The sequence below is a fragment of the Triturus cristatus genome, chromosome 3_1 (assembly GCF_964204655.1).
Source record: "Triturus cristatus chromosome 3_1, aTriCri1.1, whole genome shotgun sequence".
Classification (NCBI taxonomy): Eukaryota; Metazoa; Chordata; class Amphibia; order Caudata; family Salamandridae; genus Triturus; species Triturus cristatus.
Window position 1 is genome coordinate 1,045,149,994 of NC_140583.1, and position 16,060 is coordinate 1,045,166,053.

At 45.8% G+C, this 16,060-nt stretch overlaps 1 long non-coding RNA gene across 1 annotated transcript in view; it reads right to left on the reverse strand.

Moving 5' to 3' along the window:
- The window catches only part of LOC146861477 (uncharacterized), an 85,110-nt gene that overhangs the window by 25,794 nt on the left and 43,256 nt on the right, over positions 1–16,060 (reverse strand). The gene's annotated exons all lie outside the window — the stretch shown is intronic.

Here is a 16,060-nt window from a genome sequence, read left to right on the forward strand (position 1 = left end):
TGGAAGATGGTACACTTTATTTTTTAACAAGAGAAAGCGGTAAGGTTTTGAAACATTTTCCTGAAAGTGGACACTTTACTCGAACACGTTGTTTTAGCAAAGGCAAAAAGACACTGGAAAGAACAATGTTGTGAACGTTTGAGATAAAACGAAGATTGCCATATATATTAGAATACTTACGTTGTATTTGAGAAAGAGGTTGTCATATTGATAAGAAAACCTGATTTAAACTAAAACGAAGACTGTTATATATATATATGGACACTTGCATTGTATTTCTAAAAAGAGGTTGTCATATTTATGAGAATACCTGTTACAATTGAAAGACTGCGCAAAAACCAAAGGAAATGATGGACGGAGTGTTGAACATTGCAAGCATTCACCCCCAGTCAACTGATCTGGGTTTAATCCATCACCGTTCTTTAGCCCACTCTGCCACCCCAGTTCAGACATGGCCATATGCAAATCAGTCTGACCCTGTGTCTCATGGGAACAGTCCAGCCCGAACTGCCAAGCCATGTCTTCCCTGGACCAGAAACAAGCTTCCTAGGACCGGTTTCTGGCATTTCAGCCGTCTTCAGCCAGGCTTGCTTGAATCCAGTGGCAAAGTGAGCAAGGGACTCACGTCTGAGCATACCCTGCAAACTTATGGCGAACAAAGCAAAAACCAAAGGAAATGATGGACGGAGTGTTGAACATTGCAAGCACTCACCCCCAGTCAACTGATCTGGGTTTAATCCATCACCGTTCTTTAGCCCACTCTGCCACCCCAGTTCAGACATAGCCATATGCAAATCAGTCTGACCCTGTGTCTCATGGGAACAGTCCAGCCCGAACTGCCAAGCCATGTCTTCCCTGGACCGGAAACAAGCTTCCTAGGACCGGTTTCTGGCATTTCAGCCGTCTTCAGCCAGGCTTGCTTGAATCCAGTGGCAAAGTGAGCAAGGGACTCACGTCTGAGCATACCCTGCCAACTTATGGCGAACAAAGCAAAAACCAAAGGAAATGATGGACGGAGTGTTGAACATTGCAAGCACTCACCCCCAGTCAACTGATCTGGGTTTAATCCATCACCGTTCTTTAGCCCACTCTGCCACCCCAGTTCAGACATGGCCATATGCAAATCAGTCTGACCCTGTGTCTCATGGGAACAGTCCAGCCCGAACTGCCAAGCCATGTCTTCCCTGGACCGGAAACAAGCTTCCTAGGACCGGTTTCTGGCATTTCAGCCGTCTTCAGCCAGGCTTGCTTGAATCCAGTGGCAAAGTGAGCAAGGGACTCACGTCTGAGCATACCCTGCCAACTGTCATTGTTTCTGGGAACGCTTGTTATATATATATATTTGAGCAGCATCAAAACAAAAGATTCCCTAAATGTTTTAATGTTGGGTGACATATAACCAGGAAAACCTGTAAACATAGAAAATACTCTAAACAGAGCGCAGTAGTATTTTCTGTGTTGTTCTCTTCTGTTTATTATTATTTTTTTTTTAGTTCACGAACCCTTGGGAAAAAGCCTGCAAAGATTCAAGGTATGTTGACATAGTTCGGAGAAATTAAGACAAAATTGACAAACAAATAATTACTTGAGAGTGACATTTGGAGTTTATTTAACATTCAGACTTAAAGAGTTCGATAGTTTTGTTAAATAGAAGGATAAGTTCTGATAAGGAAATGTTTATGTTTTTGTAGATACACAAAATTTGAGCTCGCTGACGCTTCACTCTTTGAGAAAACCTGCACCACTTCGGAGCAGACAAGAAGCTGAAGAACCATCTCAGCGTTTTTCTTTGTTTTTCTCATTCCCACTCCCCTTTCCCTTGGCGGTTTTCTCAGAGCTGTTAGTATATTTCCTGGCCGCTCTGGTAAGCCGCGACGGGATTTGGGACCAATCGGCATCAAGGAGGAAACAATCCGGAGAACAGGTGGGTGACTTCGTAACAACTGCGGTGTCGCGGGCTAGCTACGGTGTCGGAAAGACCCGCAAACAGTACCTATTAGAAATGCAGGGCATCGGCGGCCTCTCGTTGAGCTTCTGAAAGCACGGCGTCCGCAGGTGTCAGTTCCAGAGGTCGGTGAAGGAGTCGTCGGGGCTCTCGAAGTCACACGCATTGCAGATCAATCTCCTCTCTGCTGGAGTCAGGAGCGCTGGCATCTGCAGGCGTCGGGTGCTGTGGTGAGAAGGGCAGCAGTGCAGCGTGCAGTGCCCTCAGGTCACGGTGCGAGCAGCGGCTTGTTTGCGGTGTCAGATGGTGTCGTCGGTGGGACCAGGGTCGCAGTGCGAGGTGAAGGCAGTGCTCATCGTGGTGCTGGCAGGTCACAGTGCAAGCAGCGGCGTCGTCATTGCTGAAGCGCTGTCGTCGGCTGACGAACTGGAGTCGATGGCGCCGGCGTCGATAGGCCAAGGCTGCGGTGCGGGATGAGGGCGTGGAGCAGTGTCGTCGGGGATACCAAGGCGTCGTTGTGAAGTGAGGCGGTGCAGAGTGCGGTGCCCACAGGTCGCAGTGCGAGCAGCGGCTCGGTGGCGGCATCAGCAGGTATTGTCGGTGAGACCAGGGTCGCGGTGCGGCGTGCCCTTTGCGGTGCCTTCAGGACACGAAGTCGGCAGCGGCGTCGTAGATGGCATCTGGTTGCTTTTTCTTCTGTTGCAGCACAATACACAATGTCCCCAGTGTAGAGGGCAGGAGAATTTAAAGTCTTTGCTGTTCCAGAGACTTCTTGAACAGGGGGCAAGCTCTATCTCAAGCCCTTTGAGAAACTCACAAAAGTAGATTGCATAAAGTTCAATCCAGTCCTTTCACTGCCCAAGACCGAAGCAGCCACTGCAGGCCAACACAGCAAAGCACACAGCAAAGTGGTAGTCCCTCCTCACAGCTTCTTCAGCTCTTCTTCTTGGCAGTCTTCTTGGTCCAAAAGAGTTCTAAAGTTCAGTGGTCTGGGCGCCAATATTTATATCCCAAAATTCTTTGATCTCTTAGGCAGAGAGTGTATGTGCCCAGCCAGAACCAGTTCTGCCTTCTCTGGTGTGACTTCCTGGCAGGAGGTGGTGATGGCATGGTCAGAGGCAGACCAGGCCCTTTGAGGTGCAAGGAAATCTCCTCCTCCTTCCCCCATTGCAGACCAGGTCTATTCAGCCTTTTCCTGACCCACCTAGACTATCTGGAGAAACTCCTGCTCCCCAGCCTTCTGTCATCCAAAACCCAGACAGGCAATCCACATTCCAGCAGAGGCACACAAGATGACTGAGCAAGAAAATAGTTACTTTCTAAAAGTGGTATTTTCAAACACAGAATGTAAAAATCACCTTCGCTAAAAGATGCATCTTTAGATTCTGAGTTCAGGCATATTAAACTTTTTTTTCCTACCTAATTCCCTGGGCCAGTTATGTTTATAAGTTGGTATAAACAAACTCCCTATTCTATCCTATGGGGAACAGGTAGCCTTGCCACAGCGAAAAACGAAATTGGCCGTAATTCACTATCAGGACACGCCACACACACCAGGGCATGTCCTACCTTTCACATACACTGCACCCGGCCCACAGGGGTACCTTGGGCCTACCTTAGGGGTGGCTGACATGTAAGAAAAGGGAAGGTGAGGGACTGGTAAGTGTGTGCACTGGCCAAGTCGAAATGGCAGTTACAAACTGCGCGCAGTCTCCACAGTGGCGGGTCTGAGTTACCTTTTCAATGCTACTCACGTGGGTGGCACTATCAGTGCTGCAGGCCCACTAGTAGCATTTGATTCACAGGCCCTGGCACACTCAGTGCACTTTACTAAGGATTAACAAGTAAATCAAATATCCAATCATGGAAACACTAATCCATAACACTATTTACCACAGGAGCACTTGCACTTTACCACTGATCAGCAGTGAGAAAAGTGCGTAGAAACACTACGCCAGCAAAAACAGAGTCAAAACCGAGAGGTCAGAAAGCAAAAACTCTGTAGAAGCACGCCAAAAGATGCCAAGTCTAACACATGTTTTTAAAAAAAATCACTTTTTTATTTCAATAAAAGGATAAATCCCAGTAGCAATTTCTCTGCAGCCTTTGACACGGTATCCCACCACACCCTCATCACCAGACTCCACCACATAGGTATCCAAGGCAAGGCTCTTGACTGGATCACCTCCTTCATCTCTGGATGAACTCAGCGCATCCCCTTCCACCCTTCGCCTCTGCACCCAAAGACATCATATGCGGCTTTCCCCAGGGTTCCTCCCTCAGCCCCACGCTCTTCAACACCTGCATGACACCCCTGGCCAACATCACCCACACCCACGGACTCAACATAGCCTCCTATGCCAACGACACCCAGCTCGTCCTCTCCTTCTCAGAAGACCCAGACACTACAAGACGCAACTTCCAAACCATCATGACCAACATCTCCACCTGGATGAAAACCAACTATCTGAGACTCAACTTGGACGAGACTATGGTCATCATCTTCGGAAAAAGGCCCTCTCCTTGAGACGAGGTGGCCCTCCGCTCATCAACCACCACTTCGGATCATGCATGAAACCTCCCTGCGACTCCCATTTCACCATTAAACAACAGATCAATGCCATCTCCACTGCCTGCTTTCACACCATCCGTGTTCTCCACAAGATCTTCCATTGGATCCGCGTCTCAACCTGGAAGACTGTTACACAGGACCTCATCTCCAGCTGACTCAACTTCGGCAACGCTCTCTTTGCTGGAGACAAAAAAACAACTCCTCAACCACCTCCAAACCGTCCAGAACTCGATGCCGAGACTCATCCTTGACCTCCCCAGAAGATCCAGTGTCACCCCTCACCTCAGGCTCATCCGCTGACTCACCGTTCAGGAAAGACACCTCTTCAAGCTCCTCACTCACGTCTGCTAAGCCGTCCACAATACCGGGCCCACCTACATCAACAACTGCCCGACCTTCCACTGACCGACCAGGGACCTCCACCCTTGCCTCAGCCCACTCCCACACATCCGCCAATGTGGGAGCTGCTCCTTCTCCTACCTCGCTGCCAAGTCCTGGATAGTCCTCCCCCTCCACCGGCGCACCGCCCCTTCTCTGAAGGAATTCAGGTAGCAGCTGAAACCCTGGCTCTTCAACCGCCATTCCTTTACGATCGAAGATCGCTCACACTCTAGAGCACCTGGAGATCCTCCAGGGTGACAAGCCATGCTGATTGATTGAAGTTCCCTCATTATGGGTGATGCAGTCACCTGGTTTGCGTATTATGTTGGGCACCATTTTGCATGTGTTGTGAGTCACACATGTTGGATACAATTTGTGAATTGTGCATGTTGGTGCAATGTTCATGGATCCCATTTATGAGTCACACTTGTTGTCACCATTCATCAAGTCATTCAGTAAGTCACACTAATGGTGTACCATTTGTAATTTCTGTTGATGAGTCTCTTCCATTTGGCACCATTCATGATTTCACACTCATTGGGCACAAACTATGATGTCATTTAGTTACACACATTGAGCACATTCATGATCTCACTGAATGAGTCACACTTATTGGTGATGTCATTTAGGGAATGGAAGATGGGTAAGTGGCTGATATGTTGGACCTGTCAAGTGTAACTTGTTTTATTCACTTTTTACTCCACAATCACAGTCCACAATCAAAGTTGCATCTCTAATTTAGCTTCTAATGCAATCTTTCAGACAAGCTGTACATTTTCTTGAACTTCTGTTAGTGGGACTGCAAGGCTAAGGATAATTTGTTAAAATGTCTATTCTGGAAAAATTCTGGAGGAGCTTTCACCCTACCTTTAATTCCCTAGGCAGTGTTCTACTGTACTTTACCAATTTGGGTATCTTGGCTCCCAGGGATAATAGCGTCAGGCTAGTAGTCTTTAAGACAGTGTTGGACACAGCCGTGAAGAGCAAACTTTTACACTGGATATCCAGGGTCTAAGCAAGAAGCAATATTAGGAGCTTGCAATCGAAGGGGTCTATTAGGATGGCAGGCGGACTCCAGTCCGCCTGCCACCCTAGTGGTGCTGGGACCTGCCGCCAGTGGTGCGGCGGTCCCGCTGTGCCAATTAGGATGCACCGCCACCATGGCGGTTGCATCCTGTATATTTAACATTGTGGCGGGCGGTGCTGTATTCAGCACCCGCCACAATGTTAAAAGGGCATGTTGTGCATTTGCATGCACAACGTGACAGGCAACGTGTGGTGCCTGCCACCTTGTGCATGCAAATGTTGGGGGGCACCATGGGTACTCCCCAAGTGCAGCCACCCACCCCCCAACCTCCTGGGTACCTGCAACAGGCCCCCAAAGGCATTCTCCGCATGCCTTCCCATGACTGAGTCTCCGCCATGGAAAGGCATGAGACCGCCATCATCGTAATATGGATGGCGGTGCCTGGAAGGCACCACCACCATAATGCAGGTCTTTTCCACCCGGTAGGCAATTGGGCGGATTGCCTACCGGCGGAAAACTGGTGGGTGGTCATTCCGTCGGCCTGGGTCCCCACCGCCATCGGGCAGACGGAAATGGCAGGCGGATCGCCACCCCCATACGGGCAGTGGCGATCTGCCCACCATCCTAATAGACCCCTAAGTGTTTAGTTTTGGAACCAGTCCTTCATCTTATTTATGATGGTTTAATATCCCAGGGTAATCTGGATTTTTTGGGGGAATTTGCAGATTCAGTCAGATTAGTTTTACGAGGATAACTTCAAACAGTGCATACAATCTGCTGACGCTTGCTTCTGTTTCTTTCAGATTAATTTAATCTGATTCATAGAGTTGTGGTATAAAACAGATCATAAAGACAAATCAACTTGATGAAGAGCAAAGGTAAAGTTGTTCCATAAATTTGAAAAAGCACTAGTGTTTTGGAATAATTCTTCTCTCACTAATCCTCGCAACAAGTTACTTAGAGTATGATAAAGTGGAATATGTCAATTTATAATTGAACATAGGGGCGTATTATCAAGCACGGCGTTAAAATTATCGCCGCTTTAGCGGCAGAAAACTGCTGGTAAAGCGGCAATAATGGGCTTGATAGTATGCCGCAGAGAATTCCAATAGAACCCCATGTTGACACCAGAACATGGGCTTCTATGGGAATTCTCAAGGGCATATTATCAAGCCCATTATAGCCGCTTTAGCGGAAGTTTTCTGCCGCTAAAGCGGCAATAATCTTAACGCCGTTTCTTGATAATATGCCCCATAATTCTTTAAAATAGCATCAGGTTTTCCCTATTTCCAAACAAACTGCATCAGCCGGCACAGAATTGTTGAGCAAAGTCTCTTCAGCGCATTACCCTCAGTTTAATTAAAGAAGGATTTTTTAACATCTGCATTTTTCGTTGCATAAGAAATAGTAGGGGGAGAATCTTTGACCTGGAAACCGTTAAGAAATGTAGAATATGCCTTTTACCCAAAGATATACAGAAAGTCTGAATACTACATCCATCACCTAAGGCATTTGTGATTAAATGAGCTATAGCCAGAGAATCAGACAAATTCTTGGGAAAAAACAAACCCAAATAAACATAGCTGGATGCTATTTCTAGGGGCTTTACGCCCAGCTTCCAGCTAAAAGGGGATTGTTGCTGCTTCTTTGAGAAATCCAGCATTTTACTCTTTGTGGTGTTAATGTTTTTAGAAATGGTTCTTTATATGTGATACTAGGGCATCTAATCCCCACTGAAGGCCGACTGTTGTGACCTGAAAAATATCATATTGTTAGCATAGAAGACTGTATGAAATGGTTTATAATCCAGAACGGGAGGAAATGTCATTAAATTCTCAAAGATTAATGGGACATAATGCAAATACAGAAAAAATAAAATAGGGGCTTAAATGTATGCTTGCTTTAACCTATTGTGTGTTCTGATTCTTTACTTCTAAGCCCTTTTAAGCTCCAATTAATATTCTGTTCACAGGTGATTAGAATGTAAAGAAATCAATAACATCAGGAGACATAAAGGTATATTTAAGGCAGTCAGTTTGCGCCACAGAGTTGGTATATGTACCTGATAAAATGGTTTACAAAAATCAGTGCTTATTCTGAGCCGGTGGTTTGCGGTGCTCAGTGCCAGCACTTAATTGTCAGTACTGGCTCTAATGCCAGTCCACCACATGGTGGCACCATCTGTCTGATTTTGAGATGAGCTCAACAACAGTGTTTAAGAAATCAGTACACATTAAAAAGCTTAATACATGCCACTCACATCATTATTATAGCCTAGGGCGGCTTGGAATAGTCTGAACTGTCACACTTTTAGGAGTGCAATGTTTAATAGTTGTGTTAATAATGTCATTGGCACATCTGGCAGGACGATGGGTGGTACAGGTTGCAGTGGCCACCCAAGAAAGGCCCTGACACTTACTTTTATTTTGACAAATTAAGCTCTGACAAAATACTATAAATATGATTTTAAGTGCCTAAATACAGGTTATAGTCTATTTCTAAATCACTGACTGGAAAACAGCCAGATTTTCCAACACTGAACAATTTTGCTCAAGCAGAATGATGTCCTGCTCCAGAGTCCACAATACAAGATGTTCCACGACAAACATACTGAGGGTCTCATTCATGAAGAGTGATGCATCGCTGCGGTAAAATAGTTCTGCAACACTTTTCACTATGCCCTCCTTGAGACAACCATGGATGCACCGTATTTACTGTACGGCGCTCCATGTTGCTAGGAATGACAGATGCGTCAGGAATCCTGACTTATCTGTCGACGTAAAAAATTCACGCATTGCTGGAGTTGTTTCGTAAGCATGGCACAACTCCAGCAATGCATGGGAGAGGCCTAACCACATTGCACTGTGTCACCTTTACGCCTGCTATGAGGCTGGCGTAAGGTTGAAAAGTGACGCAACGGCAGCGTAAAAGTGTCGCAAGGGGTTCATTAATAACCCCCTGAATATTTTCCTCTAAAAACTGTAGTTGAGGGATCATCCAATAACTTTGGGGAGAAATTTAGACCCCTTTTTAGAGACTAGTACGACAATACGTTATATTCATGAGCTTGGAACCAGATGAGATAAAGAACGAGTAGTAACAGGAATTACACCCAAAGGTCAGGTGTGCTTTTCAAAACTGAAACAAGTATCTCATCGGAAGCTCCTACACCAGAATATTGTGCCCGCTTTATTGATAACGCTATTAGGTTGGAGGTAGGATTAAATCTAAAACCAGTCTTTACATTATCAAACATTTCCTGATCCTCAAATTATTTAGAATCAATGTGTGTGGCACAGAGTGAGGTTAAGAATGTAGACCAGTCCTTTTCGCGTGTAGAGGCTGTGCTAGTTTTCTTCTTTGTTCCTATAGCTAATGCAATGATGACCTGGAAGTTTATGTTTATGTTTAGCATTTATACAGCGAATGGCTACTCGACAAAGGGATTCCTGGGCTGATGAACAAACTACATAACAACTCCTACAAAGAATTAAAAAAGCCACGTCTTCAATTGTTTTCTGAAGATTGCTTCACTGGGGCTCAGAGGCAGGTGAAGAAGAAGGGAATTCCAAAGTTTGTACATTCGGAACCAGAATAATTCCCTCCCTGTCTGACTCTTCTGATCCTAGGTATAAGAGCAAGCCTTCAATTGGAGATCCTCAAGGCTCTGGTTAGAATGTATGGTTGAATCAGGTACCTGAGAAAGATGGGGCCAAAATTGGCAAAGGCACAAAAAGCAAAGCAGAGGACAATACATTTCATACACTTTTCAACTGGTAGTCAATAAAGATCAGGCAGAGCTGAGGAAATCTAAAGGTATTTGGTGGATACGCCAGAGCAGGCATGCCGTCGTCATCAAGCAAAATGTTGAGGATTCTTATTGCCGGTTTAGGGGCAGAAAAAGGGCCTATAATATACAGCCCTCAGGGAGGGCTCATTCTTCAGTACTATCGCCACCGTTTTTCTGCTGTTCAGACAGTTAAGTCCCATCCAATCAGCTGAAACATAATTCCTTAGTAGTACAGGGTAATTACCTTTATCCGACAATAGCGAGATTAGCAGCTCGGCGTTGTCCACTTAATTGGTCAGGGTAAGGCCAAATAATTACACAATATTGGCCAGAGGATGGACATACATTTTAAAATGGGTTGGACTCAAGGAGGAACCCCTGCACCCCACAGGAAACTGGCAAGGTGGTAGATAAAATAGGCTTGTCATGGTTTTGAAAGCTCTGGCCCATGAAAAGTAAGCAAACCACTCCGAGGACTTGTCATTGATCCCACAACTGAGTCACCTCTGTAGTACCAAGTTACACTGTATCAAAAGTGGCACTCAAATCAAGCAGCTGCTGAACCGCCTTACCCTAGGGTCTAGCTTGGTTCTTCTGATACGACTAACAAGGCAGACTTGCTAGTTTTAAAGGGCGAAGGTCCGAATGGGAAGAATGGAGCAGGTTATGAGATTCAAGATAGAATGGATAGTAAGCTTGTAGAGCACACTGCTAATTGCAATTGAACATCCTGGCGCTAAGCTTAAGACACACATGTACCCACAGGTGAAGGCACTTGGAGAGAAGATATAGGGCCCCATTCCGCCCACCACCCTAGCGGTCCTGGCACCGGCCACCAGAGGTGCGGCGGAACCACACCGCCAATTATGATGCGACCGCCACTCTTTGCGGTCGCATCCCGTATCTTTGGCATTGAGGCGGGCAGTGTAAGCAGCACCCGCCACAATGCCAAAGAGGCATGTTGTGCGTTGCCATGCACAACGTGACAGGTACCGCGCGGTGCCTGCCACCTTGTGCATGGCAATGAAGTGGGTACCATAGATACTGCCCAAGTGCAGCCTCCCACCCCCTCCGGGGGCCTGCAACAGGCCCCCAAAATCATTTACCACATACCTTTCCATGGCAGAGTCTCCGCCATGGAAAGGCATGCCCACCGCCTACATCATAATATGGATGGTTGTGCCTGCAAGGCACCGCCACAATATTGTGGGCTTTTTCCGCCCGGACGGCAATCGTGACGATTGCTGACCGGCGGAAAAGCAGCGGACGGTCTTTACGTCTGCCGCGGTACCCCCCGCTGTAGTAATATGGTGGGGGGTAAATTGTGGTATGAAGGCGGCGGATCGCCACCGCCGGGCCGGGCGGTGGCGATCCACCCGCCGTCATAATGGCCCCCTAACTGTCTGCTAGAATAACTAGATTAAGGGAAGACAGAGAATCCAGGTCTTCAAGCTCTTTTTGAATTTGCGTTCAGTGTTCATAAAGCGCAGATAACTTGGGAGTTGGTTCCAGGCTTTGGTACCTAGCATCATGAAGACATTTCCACCCCGTGTTTCAAGTCTGAAGGGTGGGAGTTTCAAGAGATTCGTTTTTGAAGATCTCCACACCCTCTGGGTCCTGTAATGATCGATGCGGCAGTGAAGTATTCGGGTCTAATGGACTTAAAGGCTCTGAAAACCAGTAAGAGGATCCTCTTGTGGTTTGGCAGGCAATGTCCTTTTTCCAGGGCTGCAGAGGCAGAGCTTCGTTTAGGTAGTTTTATCACCAGTCTAGCAGAGGTATGTTGTACCATATGGATCTTGTGGAGTATCTGCTTGGCGCATCCTGCGTAAAGACTATTGCAGTAGTCAAGCCTTGGAGTGATTCGAGCGAAGGCGATCGCTTTCCTTGCAGCCAGTGGTAGAAAGTCAAAGAATTTTCTTAGAGCTTTAATTAGTTTAAAACACATGCCTGTTACTGCCAGAGCTTGTGGGCAGAAGTAGAGGACGGTGTCAAATTTGACCCCTAGAATTTTTGCCACTTCCGCTGTGGCAGGGGTACAGATTTGGGGCACCATTGGATGGGGGTGAAAAGGTTCGATTTGCTGAACAGCAGGATTTCGGTTTTGACTGTGTTGCATTTAAGGTAATTGTTTGTAATCCACAGGATGACTTAGTGAGACAGTTTTGGAAACTGAGGGGCAGATTTACAATGAAGTAATGCAGCGCGGTGCAGCAAGTCATTTTGCTGCGCCGTGCTGCGTTAGTTTTGCAGCACAGCGATGCGACATATTTACAACAATATGTCGCATCTCTATGCGTCCCCCTGCGCTGGCACACAAACTGCTGCCATGTGGCGACGCAGGCACCCTTGCACCATAGTGCAAGGATGCCTGCGTCGTGGGGAGATTGTTTATGTGCAGGAAGGGACACCTTCCTGTACATAAACAATCACCAGAGGTGATATCCTCTTTCTATATGTGCTGCAGAATGCAGCACACATAGAAAGAGGAAAACAACAAGGAGAAATGAATACATTTCTCCTCGTTGCACCTCCCTACGCTTCCCCTGGGGAGGCGTAGCATTCAGACGCATTTCCAGATTTACGATTTCTTGTAAATCTGGAAATGTGTCTCGTTCCATGGTTGTTGCGTGAGAACACCCACAGCAACACCCATGGAACACCCCTTTCACGCAAAGTGCTGTGTGTAAAGGGGCCGTATTTACAAGGACAGGAAAAGCCACGCAGGGTGTAAATATGGAGCAGAGAAATGCACTGCCAGTGCATTACAAAAAGTGACACACTGGCAGCGCAAGGGGCTTGTAAATCTGCCCCTAAGTTCGAAACCAAAAGAACCTTTGTCTAGGGATAGAATCAGCAGTGTATCATCAGAGAAGGATGTGGTAGCAATTCCAAATGAGGCTATCAGGGAAATGAGGGGAGCCATATAGATATTGAATAATGGGGGCTGAGGGATGAACCCTGCGAGACTTCCAATGCCAATGGTCTTTCTGCTGATGAGAACTGTCCAAAGGCTACTGTTTGTTCCTGTCAGTCAGGAAAGATTTGATCTAGGACAGAGCCTTATGGGAGATGCCACTTTCTTGGATCCACTGCAGGAGAATGGTGTGGAGATGGAATCAAATGCTGTGGAGAGATCAAGCAATATCAACACCACATTCTCACCAACATCCAGGGTCATTTCGATGGTTTCAGATACCTCTAGTAGGGCTGAATTCGTAGAGTCTTTAGGTCTGAGACAACATTTTCGGGAGTGTAATGAATTGGAGCTTTCCAGGAAAAAGATAAGTTGACCATTTACCATTCTTTGCAGCATTTTGGTCAATGAAGGAAGCAGGGAGATGGACTGGAGGTTTGACAGGATTGTGGAAGATAGGAAGAAAGTTGGCGAGTAAAATATTGTTGTAGAAATATGGTGAGAAAGTGGAGAAGAGATATGGGGCACAAATGTGCCAGTTCAGCAGTATACAAAGAATACAAAGAAGATTTTTTTCAATAGTGGAATCACCACTGCAAATTTTCTCAAAAACGGAACCTTGCAAGGATAATTGAAAGATTAAGTTAATTAACAAGAACTGGATAAATAATGGACACACCCGTATCAATGACTTGAGGAGTGAGTTCCAGTGGTGATCCTGAATCAACTGTATTAACTAGGCTATGGAGACCCTCTGACTGGATGCAGCCGAAGGTTGATATACAGGGTCTCGAAGGGTTTGGAAGTTCGGAGGTCACAGGAGCTGTTGTATTCGAAGCCTGTGCAGGGGAGGTGGACAGGATGTCACATCAGTTTCATTGCATCTGCTAAAAGTTGGAGCAGCCACAGGAGCCTTGGATGTAGGGTCTAGCATTGACTTAACAATTGAGAAAACCTCTTAAGTAGAGTTAGAGGCTCTCTTAATTTTCAAAGCAAATAATGTAGCGCTGGCTTTCCAAATGGCTTTATGATAGAATTTAATTGTGTCAATATATTATTCCTTTAACAGGTAAGATCATATTTATTTTTCTATCCGATTCCAACACTTTGCACTCTTTTTTAAGAGCCAGAAGATGGCTGTTAAACCAAGGAGATGCCAACTTTATTAACACCCAAGCCAGAACATTAAGAGGAGTCAGCTTATTTAAAGTAGCCAGAATCCAATCCTTCACTGAGAAATCCACATCCCTTCATTAGTGTTAAGGTCCGGTTTGGATATACTCAGTAGGTTACAAAGGTCACCATGAGAAAGTTTAGATCATCATCTGGTGGTAATTGGTAATGCAGGATTAGGAGAGGCTACATGCATCATGATCGCGTACTAATCAGTCCACGCGACAGGAAGAGGGAGGTCGACTTTCAGGGATAGGAGGTTCCAAAAAACCTTGCCTTCATAAGCAACTATTTAATGAGATAATCTAGTGGTATGTGAATGGCTAAGTCAAGCTTATGAGTAAATAAATAGCTGTACATACCACCGGTAGAAGCATGCATAAACTACTTGTTTGTTTATTGTTCTAATCAGTTATAAGTTCATTGCTGACATCTGCGGTGAGCTGAAGGCCGCTAGTTCGAATCCCAGCAAATTAGTTTCTTTCATGCTTTGAAGCTGATCAATTGAGTAGGATGAAACTGATATCAGTAATATATGATGGGCCAGATTCACAAGAAAAGTGGAGCAGTACGGCTGGAATTCTACGACTCCACCAGAACATACTTTTACACTCTATTTCATTTCACAAACAGATGTAACTGTTCACCTGGAAACGCCACTCCAGGCCCAAGTTTGCAGGCCTTCTATTGGACCAGTTTTGCGTCTTAGGCCGCCTGTTCCCCCTGTGCAGAATCTTACACAGCATGCAATTCTACAAATTCTGAATGTGCAAAAACACTGTCTCTCCCTTTTTAGGTCGAGCCTGGGCAGCACATGTGCTGCTCTATGAGGCATGCTGTATTCAGGTATGGAATACAAGCTCCGCCCATTTCCCAGCCATCGTTTTAATTAGCTCCTGTTACTTTCCTTTCAAAAACGTTGCTTTTAATTGATAAATAGTCTTCGTAGTCCCTCCTTGGTACCGACTTGTCTGCGTTTGTAACCTCCCATGAGGCCTGGACTTTTAACTTGTGTTGTTATACACTCTGCTTCATTGAAACTCTGAGCACTATTTTCTTAAATGATCTAACAATATTCTACCCACGAGGTGCTTTCCTGCAAGCCAGCACGCCACCCGCTTTTACATTTTTAACTGTAATATATTTATTTAATTTGCAGCACGGTCCACATTAAAAATAACGGCCACGCTTATTTAATTTACATTTTTAACTGTAATATATTTATTTAATTTGCAGCACGGTCCACATTAAAAATAACGGCCACGCTTATTTAATTTACAGCGCGGTCCGCTTTCACTATAGCAGCTGCTCTTATTTATTTATTTAATTTACAACACGATCTACTTTCAGTTTAGCGGTCACGCTACAGAACCCTTCTTTATTTATTTCGTTTTTTTTGGGGGGGGGAAAGCGCCCCATACCACGTTTTCACTTTAATGTTGGCCATGCCCCTTTGTTTAGTGCTGCTCACTGTAACCTGAATACGGCGAGCAGCGTCTAAAAAAAGGGGTGCGGCCGACCGTTAAAGTGGTCTAGCATTTGTGAGAGTTTGAGCTACAGGCATTATAAATTACAATGCCTTTTATATGTGTGTTGCTCTTAAAAACACATAAATAAAAGGCATTGTCATATCCAATGCCAATAGCTTAAACTCTTTCAAATGCGAGACCTATTGCATTGCAAATGCTTGTTCATTTTTTTTACTCCAGGGGATGGGAGGAGATTCATCATTGATAAAGCCCTTCCACTATCCCTTTATCAAATCTTTCCTCTCCCAGTCCTGGAAAGGGAAAAAATGTCCATTCCAGGATGGGATTTCAGTTAGTGAATGCCCAGAAATATACGTTTGCTTTCACAGACTTGTAAGGCTAACCACACCTTGCCCCACCGACTTTCTATCCCAGGCCTGGGATTTACTAATGCTGAGTTTTCTGCTCTCCTGGTGGAAAAATCCAGAGGAGTAAAACCATTTCTTCTCTAAGAGCGGCAGGCAGGAAGATCTGTAGTCTTGGAAAAGGGGAAAAAAAAGCTTTCACAGGCGCTGTTAGCTCGTGACCTTGAAGCTGCTAGATGATGTATTGGTGTATTCAGGTATGAATCAAGTATTAACCCCTTCGCTGCGGCGGAAATTCCGCCGCAGCGCTGGTGGGTGCGGGGGGGCAGCGCGGTGGCGCGGTGCTCATGACGGAGCCACTCCGTCATGAGCCACGGTTGGGCTGTGCTCATGACGGAGTGGTTCCGTCATGACTCCGCCC